This window comes from Pithys albifrons, unplaced genomic scaffold, assembly GCF_047495875.1.
Source record: "Pithys albifrons albifrons isolate INPA30051 unplaced genomic scaffold, PitAlb_v1 scaffold_42, whole genome shotgun sequence".
Taxonomy (NCBI): domain Eukaryota; kingdom Metazoa; phylum Chordata; class Aves; order Passeriformes; family Thamnophilidae; genus Pithys; species Pithys albifrons.
The window spans coordinates 447,785-462,493 of NW_027286057.1; the positions used below are offsets into that span (position 1 = coordinate 447,785).

The 14,709-nt window shown below is 57.1% G+C and overlaps 1 protein-coding gene across 2 annotated transcripts in view; it reads right to left on the reverse strand.

Annotated features, from left to right (window-relative positions):
* The window catches only part of VDR (vitamin D receptor), a 35,397-nt gene extending 21,194 nt beyond the window's left edge, over positions 1-14,203 (reverse strand). The window contains exons 1-3 of one of the 2 annotated variants that reach the window (XM_071581803.1): positions 14,149-14,203; positions 12,392-12,476; positions 9,279-9,351 (exon numbers count right to left, since the gene is read on the reverse strand). The gene's annotated coding sequence lies outside the window, so the exon portion shown is untranslated. The remainder of the gene's footprint in view (positions 1-9,278; positions 9,352-12,391; positions 12,477-14,148) is intronic. The other variant, XM_071581804.1, reaches the window with a different exon arrangement.
* Positions 14,204-14,709: the final 506 nt, after the last annotated feature.

Sequence of the window (14,709 nt, forward strand, 5' to 3'; positions counted from 1 at the left end):
CCAGGGACGGGCAAAGGGAGCCCCCAGGGACGGGCAAAGGGAGCCCCCAGGGACGGGCAAAGGGAGCCCCCAGGGACGGGCAAAGGCAGCCCCCAGGGACGGGCAAAGGGAGCCCCCAGGGACGGGCAAAGGGAGCCCCCAGGGACGGGCAAAGGGAGCCCCCAGGGAAAGGCAAAGGGAGCCCCCAGGGAAAGGCAAAGGGAGCCCCCAGGGAAAGGCAAAGGGAGCCCCCAGGAACAGGCAAAGGGAGCCCCCAGGAACGGGCAAAGGCAGCCCCCAGGAACGGGCAAAGGCAGCCCCCAGGAACGGGCAAAGGCAGCCCCCAGGGACGGGCAAAGGCAGCCCCAGGAACAGGCAAGGGGAGCCCCAGGGACGGGCAAAGGCAGCCCCCAGGGACGGGCAAAGGCAGCCCCCAGGGACGGGCAAAGGCAGCCCCCAGGGACGGGCAAAGGCAGCCCCCAGGGACGGGCAAAGGCAGCCCCCAGGAACGGGCAAAGGCAGCCCCCAGGAACGGGCAAAGGGAGTCCCCAGGGACGGGCAAAGGCAGCCCCCAGGAAAAGGCAAAGGCAGCCCCCAGGAAAAGGCAAAGGCAGCCCCCAGGAACAGGCAAAGGCAGCCCCCAGGAACAGGCAAAGGCAGCCCCAGGAACAGGCAAAGGCAGCCCCCAGGAACAGGCAAAGGCAGCCCCCAGGAACAGGCAAAGGCAGCCCCAGGAACAGGCAAAGGCAGCCCCAGGAACAGGCAAAGGGAGCCCCAGGAACAGGCAAAGGGAGCCCCCAGGAACAGGCAAAGGGAGCCCCCAGGAACAGGCAAAGGGAGCCCCCAGGAACAGGCAAAGGGAGCCCCCAGGAACAGGCAAAGGCAGCCCCAGGAACGGGCAGCCCCAGGAACAGGCAGCCCCCTCCTCTTGCTTTCTCCAGCCCTCAAGTGCCAAACCAAACAGGTGCTTTGGTGACTGATGCTCCCAGGAGAGTCCCAGCCCGTGCCAAATGCAATTCCCACATGGATCACGGCCCTGCCCCGACTCTCTCCAACTTCTTGGGAAATGTTACTCAGCCCCGGGATGGAAGTGACGTCGGAGCGCGGGAGGAGAGACGGGAGTTTCCCTCCACCCCCGGGAAAAGGTTGCTCAGTCATTAAACCTGACATTTGGCCTTCACTTCTTGGAAGCTGCAGAATAATCAAGTGTTGGAGGCTCTCAGCTCTTCCCAGCAGCAGCAGCAGAGAGGCCAGACCAGTTCTGGGGACAGCAAAGTCACAGCCACTCTGGTGGCCCCAGAGAAGCCTCATCTGGGCTGGGGGGACCAGACCAGAGAACTGAATTAAACAACAATCCAATAGAATAGAACAAAATCCCTCCTTTAATTCATGGGAAATACCCCCACCATGGGGGAACATGGGGAATAACCCCACCAAAGATGCTCCACAAGGCTTTTGTGTTTCCAGGTTTATATCCTGAGTTACAACTGAAAGTCTCTCCCCAAAGTCAGGCAGGATGTTTGGGGGGGACTCAATGGTTGGAACCTGAAGGGAAGTTCTGGCCAGGTGGGGGTTGGTCTCTTCTCCCAGGCACTCAGCAATAGGACAAGGGGGGCTCAAGCTCTGCCAGGGCAGGTTTAGGTTGGAGATCAGGAAGAAATTCTTTGCAGAGAGAGTGCTCAGGGATTGGAATGGGCTGCCCAGAGAGGGGGTGGATTCCCCATCCCTGGAGGTTTTTCAGCTGAGCTTGGCCGTGGCACTGAGTGCCATGATCTGGTAAAGGGACTGGAGTTGGACCAAGGGTTGGACTTGATGATCTTGGAGGTCTTTTCCAACCCAATCCATTCTATGATTCTCTGGATGTGGCACAGAGTGAGAATCCACCATGTCTTGATCCAACCCCACTGTGATCACCAGCCCAGGGCACTGAGTGAGAATCCACCATGTCTTGATCCAACCCTACTGTGATCACCAGCCCAGGGCACTGAGTGAGAATCCACCATGTCTTGATCCAACCCTACTGTGATCACCAGCCCAGGGCACAGAGTGCCCTGGGCTGGTGATCACAGTGGGGTTGGATCAAGGGTTGGACTTGATGATCTCAGAGGTCTTTTCCAACCCAATCCATTCTATGAAATTCAGCACCAGCCTGGCTCAGGCTCTGCCTCACTCACACCCAGGAGCCCCATCCATGCACTCACATCTCTCCAGACCCACTTGGTGCAAGAGTTTGCAGGTCTCAGGACCTTTTGCCAAGCAGGATGAGCAAACCTGGCACGCCCCAGCCCGAGCAGAGGCCACTGGCACTGATAAGAGAAACAGCTCAGGGGAGTCTCAGTTCTGGCATCACAGGAGCACCCCCAGACCCTCAGCCCTGCCCCAGGGAGCAAACACAGCCCAAGGGGCAAGAGCCAGCCTGAAACAGCCAGTTCCAACACTGGGGAGGGACCTGTGGGCACCCATGGCACAGGAACTGGGCAGAAAGCAGAGTGGGAAGGGTGGAGCATCCTCTGCTGTTGAGTCACTGTGGGGTCTGTCACACTCGTGGCCTTCCTGGATGGGCTTTTCAGTGGAGATCCTGACTGGGGGTTCTTCCTCCCTGGGTGAACCCCCCCCCTCTGCAGATGGAAGAGCACACCCTGTGCCAGGGAATGGTTCAGTTGGATATCAGGGAAAGGTTTTTCACCCAGAGGTTGGGCAGTGGGCAGAGCCCCAAGGCTGCCAGAGCTCAAGGAGCACTTGGACAACACTCTCAGGCACATTTTAGGATTTGGGGGCTGTTCTGTGCAGACCAGGAGTTGGACTTGGTGATCCTTGTGGGTTCCTCCCAACTCTGGACTTTCTGCAATGACCTTTTGGGAGCAGCTCCCAAATGGCCACAATCCCTGACCCTGAATTCCTCCTGACACCCCCGGGGGGTGAAGGAGCTGCTGCATTTCACACTCCACATCTGCTGCACCAGAGATAAAAGCAGGAGAACAATCAGAGGGAAGGGGGAAGCTTTGCCAACCGATGGGGCAAAGAGCAGGGCAGATCAAAGGCACCTGTGCCAGGGCAGCCCAGGAAATCACAGGGGGGAAAAACAAGCCTGGCAAGTTGGGAACTGCCAGTCCTGGCAAAGCCAAACTCAGGCACAGAAGGGATGGGGGGCCCCCCAAGTCCAGCCATGGGGTTTGGGCTCCAGAGGTCCCCTTATCCTGTCACACCAACAGGGCAACATTCCAGCCACCCCTCTGCAGCTGGCACTGCCCCCAAGTTGCATTTAACCACTGGATTGATGCCCCCTGGGCCTCAGATGGGTCAGGGTGCAGCCCATGCCCACACTGCTCACACCAGGGAGGAAATCCCAGCCAACCACACACACTCCTGCTGTTCCAGGGATTGTCCTGACAGGGATCCCTTCCCCTGCACTTGCTCCACAGCCTTTCCATCAAGGCAAGAGGCCCTGGGCCTTCCCCCCCTGAGCCACAACACCCTTTCCCAGTGCAGGAAAGCTGCACAACAGCCTAAAGAGCAGCCAGGGGTCTCTGCAGCACCAGGAGAACCTCATTTCCTGAGGAGGTTGGTCATGAAAACCACGGCTGGTTTTCTCCCCCTTGGAAGGTGCTCTGTGTGTTTGTGATTCAGGGAAAAAGGCAGCTGGGAGATTTGCAGCTGGATGAACTCAGGAATAGCTCAGGAGCCCACACAGTGCTGGATTTACAGCCAGAATTCAACCCTCTGGAACAACAGCCCATTGCACTTGTGTCTGTCTGTCCTCATGGCTCAGGCCTGAAGGGGATGCTGGAAGGGGAAGATGCAGCTTTGAAGTTCCCAGGAAAGCAGGTGCACAAGTGCCAGTTCAAAGGAAGGATCCACAGCCCTGTCCAGCTTCCCTGGCACTCACCAGACCAGCCCTCAAGGTGCCCCCCCTGGATTCAGGGGAACCAACCCCTCCAGACACCCAAATTCCCACCCCTACAAAGCCACAGCTGGCACAGCTGCCCAGGGCAGTGGTGGAGGCACCACCCCTGGATGTGCCACCTGGGGACATGCTCAGTGATCTCAGAGGGCTTTTCCAGCCTTGATATTCCACGATTTTCTGTTTGTGGAGCAAGAAGAAGCTGCAGAAAGTTCCCTGAGAGCTGCTCTGGGAGACTCTGCTCATTCTCTCAGCCAGAATCAACCCTGCCCTGAGTGTTCATTACCCAGGAGGAAAAGAGGGACAAAGTACAGAGAGAGTTTGTCCCCCTGGGTGGCAGTTTCCACATTTTATGACTTCCCACAGGCTGGGGCAGCTCAGCCTGAGCCTCACCTGGCACGGCCCTGACTCTCCCTGGGGGAGAATAACCTGGTTATGGGGAGCTCCCAACAAGGAACATCCCAGAGGAAACAAAACCCACCAAGTCTGGAGCTGCCAAAGGCACTCCAGGAGAGGCTGTTCATCCCTTTGTTCCTCAGATGGCTGCAGAGGACATGAATTTCCCAGCACATCCACACCTGGAGCTGCCCTTGCCCACTGAGCTTGGGTTGGAATTACAGACCAGGAACTCCACGTGCCCCCAGAGGGCTCCAGGATGGGGACCCAGAGGGTATTTCTGCCTCTCTTACCCCTTCCATTTGAGCCACAAACAGGAGCAGCACATCAGGGCTGTTTCTCTCTCCCCAGATTTCACTTCTTATCGACAGGAGTTATTGCTCTGAGCTGATGTTTCCAATGGAAACTCCACTTCAGCTGAGTCACCACCATCCCCAGGCTGACAATCCCAACTGTTCTGCCTCCCAGGGGCAGCCCCACCACTTGGCACCCAGAGAATTGCAGGGCCCTGCAAGGACAAGGCAGAGGGGGAAATTCTGCTCCAGCCAAGCCAGAACACCAATTATTTCCACAGCTGCTTCCCTGAGACTTTTGGTGCCACCTGAACCCTTCTCAGACTCCCACCATTCCCTCCTCTGGCTTCAAATCACTCCTGTGCTTCATCTGGGCCTTTGTTTCCCAATCACTAATTCCAGGGTAAGAACATTCAAGGAGTTCCTTCCCCTGATATTGCAAAAACTCAGGAAAGGTGGACAGAAAGGAGCTGTCTCTGCATGTGGCAAATACCACACACTCCTCCAGAGCTTCTCCCTTGCTCTGAAACATTTGCAAAAACAGGTTCTTGCTCTGTCACCCTCCAGAGAGAGGAACCACACCAGGAACACACAACCCCCAGCAACTTTAACCCTGAAACCTTCTCACTTATCTCGAGCCTCCCTTGGGCTTTTTCTGCTGGAGAAGGAAGGAAAAATCCCAACTGATTAAGCTGAAAAAAACTATTGAAGCCCACCCAGAAACAGCAGCTTGGAAGGATCTGAAATTCAGCCTAAACCTTGTGTTAAACCAGGCCAGGCTCTTGGAGGTCAGGACTGTCTGATATTGCTGGTGACCAACAGCAGGACCTGAGGGAACAACCTAAAGGTGTCTCAGGAGAGGTTCAGGTTGGATTTTGGGGAAAGGTTCTTCCCCCAGAGGGTGGTGGGCACTGGAACTGCCCCCCAGGGCAGTGGGCACAGCCCTGACCCTGCCAGAGCTTCAGGAGGGTTTGGAAAACACCTGGTGGGATTTTGGGGTGTCCTGAGCAGGGCCAGGAGTTGGGTTGGATGATCCTTGTGGGTTCCCTTCCAGCTCAGGATATTCCAGCTCCTCTTTGCAAAGCTCCAGCCCCAGAATTCTGCAGGAGGAGTCCAGAATTCAAGGTCTTGGGATGCACAAAGTCATAAAGAACATGGGAAAGATCAAAGAGAGGATCAGAGATAGGGCCCTTCTGAGGCTGCCGACCTGCTCTGGTGGCCTTTGCCACAATAAAGTCATTTCCTGAGATTCCAGGTGATAGGAGGGCACCATTCCCAGAACCAGAGACCTGTGCTGGAAGCAAATTGTTGGAGGTCTTTGCTGCAGGATGTCCAAGCTGCTCACAAATCCATCTCATGGCAAGAAAACTCATCAAAGAGGATAAATAATTTTTTTTTAAGTTCCTTGAAACTGCTGCTCCACTTACAGCCTTTCCACTCAGTTATTTCCTAATTAGCTGTAAGACATTTTATTTATGAGGGTGGGGAAATACTGACAGAGTCAGAGCAGCAGGAAGAGACTGAGAGGTTGATTTGTGGTGGATTAGTCACCCCAAATTAACACCACAGACACACAAGCCTTGACCAGCCCTTTGTTGCAAGCCCTGGATAAAGGCAGGAGGTTCCCCCACCAACAGATTTCCCAGGAATTTGGCACTACAGTGGAGAAAAAGTGGCATTAAAAGACTCTTATTAAGGAAAAAAACCAGCTCCCAGTATCCAGCACAACAGGACTGAAAGTGTCACTGCTGAGCTGGAGGGGGAAGTTACAACCTGAGCACAGAAGATCCCAAATTTTGGGCAAGACTAAACCCCAAAAAAATCAGTTTATCCTGGACCTACTTTCACTCAGAGCAGGAGCCTCACAGTGGGATGTTCCCAATTTATGGGGGGCAAAAAAACCCCAACCCTGAGTTGTGCCACCTCCAAGGTTATCCCAGGGGCAGGAAGAGAAGCCTGTGAGGAGCTGCAGGAGAATTCCCAGCTCCTCAGAGCTCTGCCCTGGGCACAGCCCAAGCCCTCTGAGCTCACTTGGCTGCAGTGACACCTTCCCAGTTGTTACTTCTACACTTTTTGCCTCCCACCTTTCCCCCAAACTGCAGCCCAGGCTGTGCATCCCCAACTCTGTCCAGCCCAAACCTTCCCAACAAACCCCAGACTCCTTCAGAGCCACCAGCAGCGATTTTCCAGCAGATATTTATCAGCTAATTAATGGACAACCAGAAACGAAGCAGTCACAGGTTAACAGAGAGCCCTGAGCCAGGAGGGGAGGAAAAAAGAGCAGAAAGAAAACCACAAGTCAGACCAAACCAAGAGGACATCCCTGTGCCCCCCTCACTGGGGAGATGGAAGATAAAACAACCCCAGTGACTGACTGGGAAACCTTCCCATTAATTGCTGGGTTTCCTTGAATTGAAGTTTTGTGCCAAATTCCAGCCTGTTGCTGCAGATCAGGGACCCCCAAGGAGGGGCCAGACCCCCGAGCCAAGCCCTGCTCAGCCTCTGGTGCTCCCTGGGCTGCTCTCCCTGTCCCAGCAGTGAGACAAGGAGGAGCTCCCAGGTCTCTCCTTCTCCCACCTGTCTGGACAAGCCAACAGGTAAATGCAGAGCTGAGCCCAGGCAGGGCACGTGACACCAAGGCCCAGCCCTGCCCTGTTGCTTCCCTGGCAATTTTGCTGCTGTTTAATTGGATTAGAGTTCCTCTCTCACTGAGAAATTGCCTTTTGCCTCCCCAGGGATGAGCTGCACAACCCCATTGCAGTTTCTCTCAGTCCAGCCCACCCTGGAGCACAAATTGCTCTGCCCAGGTGTGCAGAAAGGCACAAAAATTCTGTTTTCTGTGGTGTCTCTGAGCAGGGGAGGCTGCAAAGCACCACCCCTGACCTGCCCACCCCTCCTCCAAGTGGGTCTCACCTCACCCCTGGGTTTGGGCACCTCAGATCCCACCTCAGTCTTCACCCTGCTAAGCAGAGACCACACAACCAGCCCCACAGAAACCTTCCCTGGCTTGAAATTCCATCCCCTGGGACAAAATAAGGAGCAGGAAGAACCTCTGGCAGCACAGGAACCCTCAGGGTGCAGGAGCCTGGAACACACCCTGGGTCTGCCCCAAGAGTTGGAGCATCAAACAGCCCAAACCACCAGTTTTAGTGCCCAATCCTTTCTGTGCAACAAGACAGGGAAGGGGCCCACCCAGGACATAAATCCAGGTTTCTCCTCCTCTGTCCAGCACTGAGCAGGCCATGGAACTCCCTGAGTGTCACAGAATCACAGAATGGATTGGGTGGGAAAAGACCTCCGAGATCAGCAAGTTCAACCCTTGATCCAACCCCACTGTGATCACTCTGTGCCCTGGGCTGGTGATCCCAGTGGGGTTGGATCAAGATGTGGTGGATTCTCCCTCAGTGCCACATCCAGAGACTCACAGAATGGATTGGGTTGGAAAAGACCTCCGAGATCATCAAGTCCAACCCTTGGGCCAACTCCAGTCCCTTTACCAGATCATGGCACTCAGTGCCACGGCCAAGCTCAGCTGAAAAACCCTCCAGGGATGGGGAATCCACCCCCTCTCTGGGCAGCCCATTCCAATCCCTGAGCACTCTCTCTGCAAAGAATTTCTTCCTGATTTCCAACCTAAACCTGCCCTGGCAGAGCTTGAGCCCCCCTTGTCCTATTGCTGAGTGCCTGGGGGAAGAGACCAACCCCCACCTGGCCAGAACTTCCCTTCAGGCAGTTCCAAACAGTGCTGAGGTCCAAGCACGTGGTGCAGAAGCTCAGGAAGGGATGGACTCTCCTTGGAGCTCAGGATCAGGCAGAGGTGGGCACAGGAACTGCCTGCACCACAATGCCAGGAGAAAACAGTGGAGGAAAGAACCACACCAGGAAAACTGTGTTGAGAAGGGCTCTCTTCCTTAGGAGAGACCTCCCAAAACAGAAATTTAAGCTCAGGGTTGGGAACTGGGCAGCACCATCATATTCATAGTGTGGCCAGCAGGGCCAGGGCAGTGACCCTTCCCCTGGACTCTGCCTTGGGGAGGCCACACCTTGAGTGTTGTGTTCAGTTCTGGGCCCCTCAGCTCAGGAAAGAGATTGAGGGGCTGGAGTGGGGCCAGAGAAGAGCAACGAGGCTGGAGAAGGGACTGGATGTGGCACTGAGTGTCCTCTGAAACACCTCCAGGGACAGAGAATCCAACAGGTCTTGATCCAACCCCACTGGGATCACCAGCCCAGGGCACAGAGTGCCAGAGTGATCCCAGTGGGGTTGGATCAAGGGTTGGATTTGATGATCTCAGAGGTCTCTTCCAACCCAAGTGAGAAGAGCAACGAGGCTGGAGAAGGGACTGGAGCACAAGTGCTGTGGGGAGAGGCTGAGGGAGCTGGGGGTGTTCAGCCTGGAGAAGAGGAGGCTCAGAGGTGACCTCAGCACTGTCTGGAACTGCCTGAAGGGAAGTTCTGGCCAGGTGGGGGTTGGTCTCTTCTCCCAGGCACTCAGCAATAGGACAAGGGGGGCTCAAGCTCTGCCTGGCACTGAGAAATTGGAACAGCACCTACACGAGCTGGGCATGGAGCAACATCCAGACAGGGAGCAAAAGGCAGTGGCAGAGGAGGGCACAGGCTCTGGCAGGAGAACCCTCAGGAAACAGCAAAAAGTTCTCAGGAGAAAGAGCAGAAGGGCAGCAGGACTTGCTTCAGACAGGGGAGTCACTCACCAGTGTCCCAGTGACCGGCAGAACCTCAGCCCAGGAGTCACATCAGCAGGGCCTGGGCAGGCAGCACAGACTCCTGGCAATGAGGAAACTGCTTCAGATGGACAGATCAAGGTCCCAGGGATTGTTTTCATCACTTTTACACCCCAGTCCCATTTATTAGTGGCAAAAATTCCCTTGCAGGAGGTGAGGTTTGTGCTGAGAGTGCCATTAACCAGCACAGATAAGGGAACTGTACTGGAAGAGCAGCTGATTCAGCAAACACTGGAGGTGAGGTGGAAGCTGGTCAGGGGCACTGGGAACACCCTGTTGGCCCACACTGAGGTCTGCTGGCCCTGGGGGGAGGTCCATTCCCCAGCCATCTCTTCTGCTTCTTCAGGTCACCACTGAGAAGCTCCAGTTTAAAGCCTCAGACAGTCTCCACCTTCCCCTCACACCTTTGGTTTAACCAACCCCTCTCCCACCCCCAGCAGCACAAGATGGGACTGTTTCCCAAACAAGCACAAAAAGAAGAGTCACATTTCATTTTTTTTAGATAGAACAGCTCAGCTGGAAGGGCCCTTTGACAACCAGTTTCTCCAATTCCATCTTCACCAGGCCCTTCAGTTGTCCCTCCCTTCTCAGCAGGTACAACTTCAAAGCCAAAGCTGAGCTCAAAAGCCCAGACTGGAGGGATCCTTCTTAACACTCAGCTGTTGACTGCAGGTCAAAAGATTTACTTTAAGAAGTGGCTCCATTTGCTTTTCTCTCGTTTTTGGGGTTTTATTTGAATCCCAAGCTTTACAAACCTGCTGAGTTAACCCCATTGCCCCTCCTGCCCAGCCCAGGGGGTGAACACCCTGTGTTTGGGATGGGCAACAACGGGGGGCACTGGGAGACTCTGTGGCTCCCCAGAGGCTTCCATGGGATGAGGAGGAAACCCAACATGAGGACAGAGATGCTCCACATGCCCCAGATGAGGCAACAACACCCCCAGCACCTGCCAAGGCTGGGCAGCCTCAGGAGCCCTTTCACAGGAGCCAGAGCAGCTCCACTGCCACCTCTCACCCAGAGAGGTGCCCAAGAGGTGCCCAAAGGGGAACCACCCCCTGACAGGGGTTAGGAAAGAGCTGCTGGTGAGCAAAGCTCCTTCTGGGGGAACTGGAACAGGTGCCCCACATCTCCCACTGCAAGGAGGAAGCAGACACAGCTCCCAGGGCAGGGTCAGCCCTGCAGGGTGGCCCAAAGCCCAGCCCAGCCCCTGGACACGGCCCCTCCAATGTGACACCATTGCCCAGACACCACCTGAGCATATTTGAATAAGAAACAGCTCCTGAGACACCTCTGAAATGGGACACCCTACACAGAAGCTCCTTCTAAGAAGTGGGATTTAATTCCTCCCACCCAATCAACACCCACAGAGCAGCCCCCTCTTGGCTTTCCTCAGCTTCTCACCCCCCTTGGTGGCCAAGGTGGGACTGGGGGGGATCATCAGCCCTTGCCCTGCACCCCAAACACACGTCCCCTTCCCCTGGAGCTGCCACCTTGAACTGGGACTGTCCCTCTCCCAGCTGAGAACATTCCAGCATTTCCCCTGCACGGGGCACAGAAAGCTCAGGCCAGACTGACTCTGCTCTGGGTCAGCAACAGGAGGTTAAAAATTACTCCTGAGAGCAGCTCTGCCCACAGGGCTCTCCAGGGTTAGTTATTAAATGGGAAATGAGGTTGGATTTTCCAGGGATTGTGTCTTCAGCACAGTGGGATGGGGGGAAACAGGCAGGGAGAGTCTGACTGACCCCAGGCACATCCTGGCCCGGTGAAAATCCTCCTTTTTCTGCCTTTGTTGTTTGCCAGCCTGGTGGGAGATCTCACCAGTGACGTGTTCCCACCCTGGGGCATCTCGGGCAGACACTTCCTGCACCTGCCAGACCTTCCTCTCTCCTCTTCCTCAGTCCCTGATGCCACAGGGCTGGCTGTCCAACCCACCCGTGCCAACCTGCCAACCTCAGCCTGGCATTGCCCACCCACCCCCAGGTAAAGCCTCTTGGAAAGCCACACAGACCCAATTTAAGTTGGTTTTAACCCTTTCAGCCCCACACCAGACCCCATTTAAGTTGGTTCTAACCCATCCAGCCCCACACCAGACCCAATTTAAGCTGGTTCTAACCCATCCAGCCACACACCAGACCCACTTTAAGTTGGTTTTAACCCTTTCAGCCACACAGACCCCATTTAAGTTGGTTTTAACCCTTTCAGCCACACAGACCCCATTTAAGTTGGTTTTAACCCATCCAGCCCCACACAGACCCCATTTAAGTTGGTTTTAACCCATCCAGCCCCACACAGACCCCATTTAAGTTGGTTTTAACCCATCCAGCCCCACAACAAGCCCCATTTAAGTTGGTTTTAACCCATCCAGCCCCACACCAGACCCAATTTAAGCTGGTTCTAACCCATCCAGCCACACACCAGACCCACTTTAAGTTGGTTTTAACCCATCCAGCCCCACACCAGACCCCATTTAAGTTGGTTTTAACCCATCCAGCCCCGATTAAACTCAGTTTGAAGCAGCTGCTTCCGAAAGGCAAGAAGGGGTTTTATTCAAATGAGTAATTACAGCCCTGACTTCCTGCCCCAGAGCAGACAGGTTGAAGGTTCCTCCCAGCCATCACAGCTTGAAGGTTCCTCCCAGCCATCAGGGAGCTCCTCAGAGCTCAGACCACCCTGGAGGAAGCCCCGAGGGGCTCCCCAGACCAGAGCAGGACTGTCTGAGCCTCCTCTGTGTCCCTCCAGAGGTCACACACGTGTCCCCACCATGGCTGGGGCTCCTTTAACCGAGTGCAGGGAGGAAGATGAGTCACTGCCCAGCTCTGGGGGAGGAGGACACGCCACAAAACTGCTGCTTCTCCTGAAAACCACTTTCTGAAGAAACTTTTACTGCTCAACGTTCTGGCCCCAGGCTCAGAGAAGGGGGAGAGGAAAAGGAAGGAGCAGCTCAGCCCAGAACAGCCACCTCCACCTGCCCCACACCAGCCACTCCCAACCCCCCCAAAGGGCTTTGGGGTGCTCAGTCCCAGCCCAGGGAAGGACCCCCAGCTCCTCAGGGACAAGGCTCTGCATGAAATCCCAGCCCATACCTCTGGTTTCTTTGTGCTGGGAACTCTCTGGTCCAGGCAGTCCCACCTGACAAGCCACAGGATCCCTCCAAGGGATGGGAAGTCACTGGGGAATTACAAACAAGGGCAGTTACTGCCACGCTGGAGCCTCAGTCCCCCCTCTCTGCTTCAAAAAAACACTGAATTGGGAGATTAACATTAAAAGCTGGTCCTTAATCAGGCATTTATCTCAGCCAGAGACCAGCACGAAGGTAAGAAATACTAAAATACCCATCAACAACACCCCAACTGCACCCAGAGAGCTCACCAGCTCCAGAGCCCTCCAAAAAGGCTTCAAAACCTTCCAAAAAGGGGGACACACAAACACAGGACACGGGGAGAGGGTCAGGGGTGGCTTCCCATGATGGGGTAAAGCTCAGGAAGGGGCTCAAGGCTGCAGAGTGGAAAGGGGGGTTCACACCAACAGAGGGTACATGACTGGGGCCAGTTCATGCCCATCTGACCCCAGGGGGAATCAGCAGAAAGGGTAAAGCCAGCCCGAATTCAGGGAGAAAGGAAAACACCCTCCCCACAGTCCCACTCAGCCCCCGGGGCCACCCAGAGCTCCAAGGTGGGCTCTCAATTCTGGACCCAGCAAGGGGTGGTCAGAGCTGAGCCTGGACAGCCCTGGGGGGACCCCAAAACCAGGAGCCACCCCCACAACCCACAGAGAGGCTGAGAGGGGCAGGGACAACCCCAAACCCCCCCGGGGGTCCCCGGTTTTGGCAGAGACAGCCCCGAGAGCCTCAGCCGAGGGGACACATCAGGGGATCAAACACCAGAGGACCCCCCAAACCAGGCGGGCAAACAGCACGAACCCAGGTGTGACCCCAAACCAGGGAACACGCCGGGGAGGCTCCACACGGGACCCCCAAAGCTCGGGGCAAGTCCCGACCCTCTCCAGCCGGGAGGGAGGAGGAGCCGCTCCCCGGAGGGCACCGTGTCCCTGTCCCTTCGGTCCCGGGCGGCACCGGCAGCCTCTCCCCCGGCTCTCCCGGTCCCGGCCCCCCGTCACCCCCAGCGGGCACCACCCGAGTCACGGGCACACCAACACCGGGCACCGAACGGGGGGTTTGCTCTCGGACCAGCGCTCCCAGTAACCCCCTCCCGGACCTGCGCTCCCAGTAACACCCCCCCTGCTGTACCAGCGCTCCCAGTAACACCCCCCCGTGCTGTACCAGCGCTCCCAGTAACACCCCCCCTCCTGTGCCAGCGCTCCCAGTAACACCCCCCTCTCCTGTGCCAGCGCTCCCAGTAACACCCCCCTCTCCTGTGCCAGCGCTCCCAGTAACACCCCCCTCTCCTGTGCCAGCGCTCCCAGTAACACCCCCCTCTCCTGTGCCAGCGCTCCCAGTAACACCCCCCCTCCTGTACCAGCGCTCCCAGTAACACCCCCCCGCTGTGCCAGCGCTCCCAGTAACACCCCCCCTGCTGTGCCAGCGCTCCCAGTAACACCCCCCCTGCTGTGCCAGCGCTCCCAGTAACACCCCCCCTGCTGTGCCAGCGCTCCCAGTAACACCCCCCCTGCTGTGCCAGCGCTCCCAGTAACACCCCCCTGCTGTGCCAGCGCTCCCAGTAACACCCCCCTCTCCTGTGCCAGCGCTCCCAGTAACACCCCCCCTCCTGTACCAGCGCTCCCAGTAACACCCCCCCCTCCTGTACCAGCGCTCCCAGTAACCCAACCCCTCCCCTCCCCTCCTGTACCAGCGCTCCCAGTAACACGCCATCCCCTCCTGTACCTGCGTTCCCGACACCACCACCCCCAGTTCCCCCGCCCGGTGCCGCCTTTTGACGGGAACCGGCGGCTCCATCGCCCCGCCCCTCCCGGTCCCGCCCCGTCCCGCCAATGCCAGCGCGGCATCGCCTCGGCCACGCCCACCAGCACCATATAAGGTTGGCCGAGCGCTCGGCCCCGCCTCTGGGGGCGTGGTCAGGGCGGTGGCGGGAGATCGCACGTGGCCGAGGCCCCGCCCCGGGGGCGTGGTCAGGGCGGTGCGGCGGGAGATCGCACGTGGCCGCGGCCCCGCGGGGGCTCCTCCGGAGCGGCCGTTCTGTGTCCCCGGGGCCGTTCTGTGTCCCCGGGGCCGTTCAGGGTCTCCGGGGCCGTTCAGGGTCTCCGGGGCCGCCGCCCACTCGCTGCCTGCCTGCCCCCTGCCCTACAGCCCGGCCCCTGCCTGTGGCTGGCAGGGACCCACGTGCTCTCCCGGGGGTGTCACTGTTGTCGCAGGGGGCTCTTTGGGTGCCGCTGCCTGGCACTTTTGTGGTCTGAAACCCCCAGTGTGAGAAATTAAACAGCACGG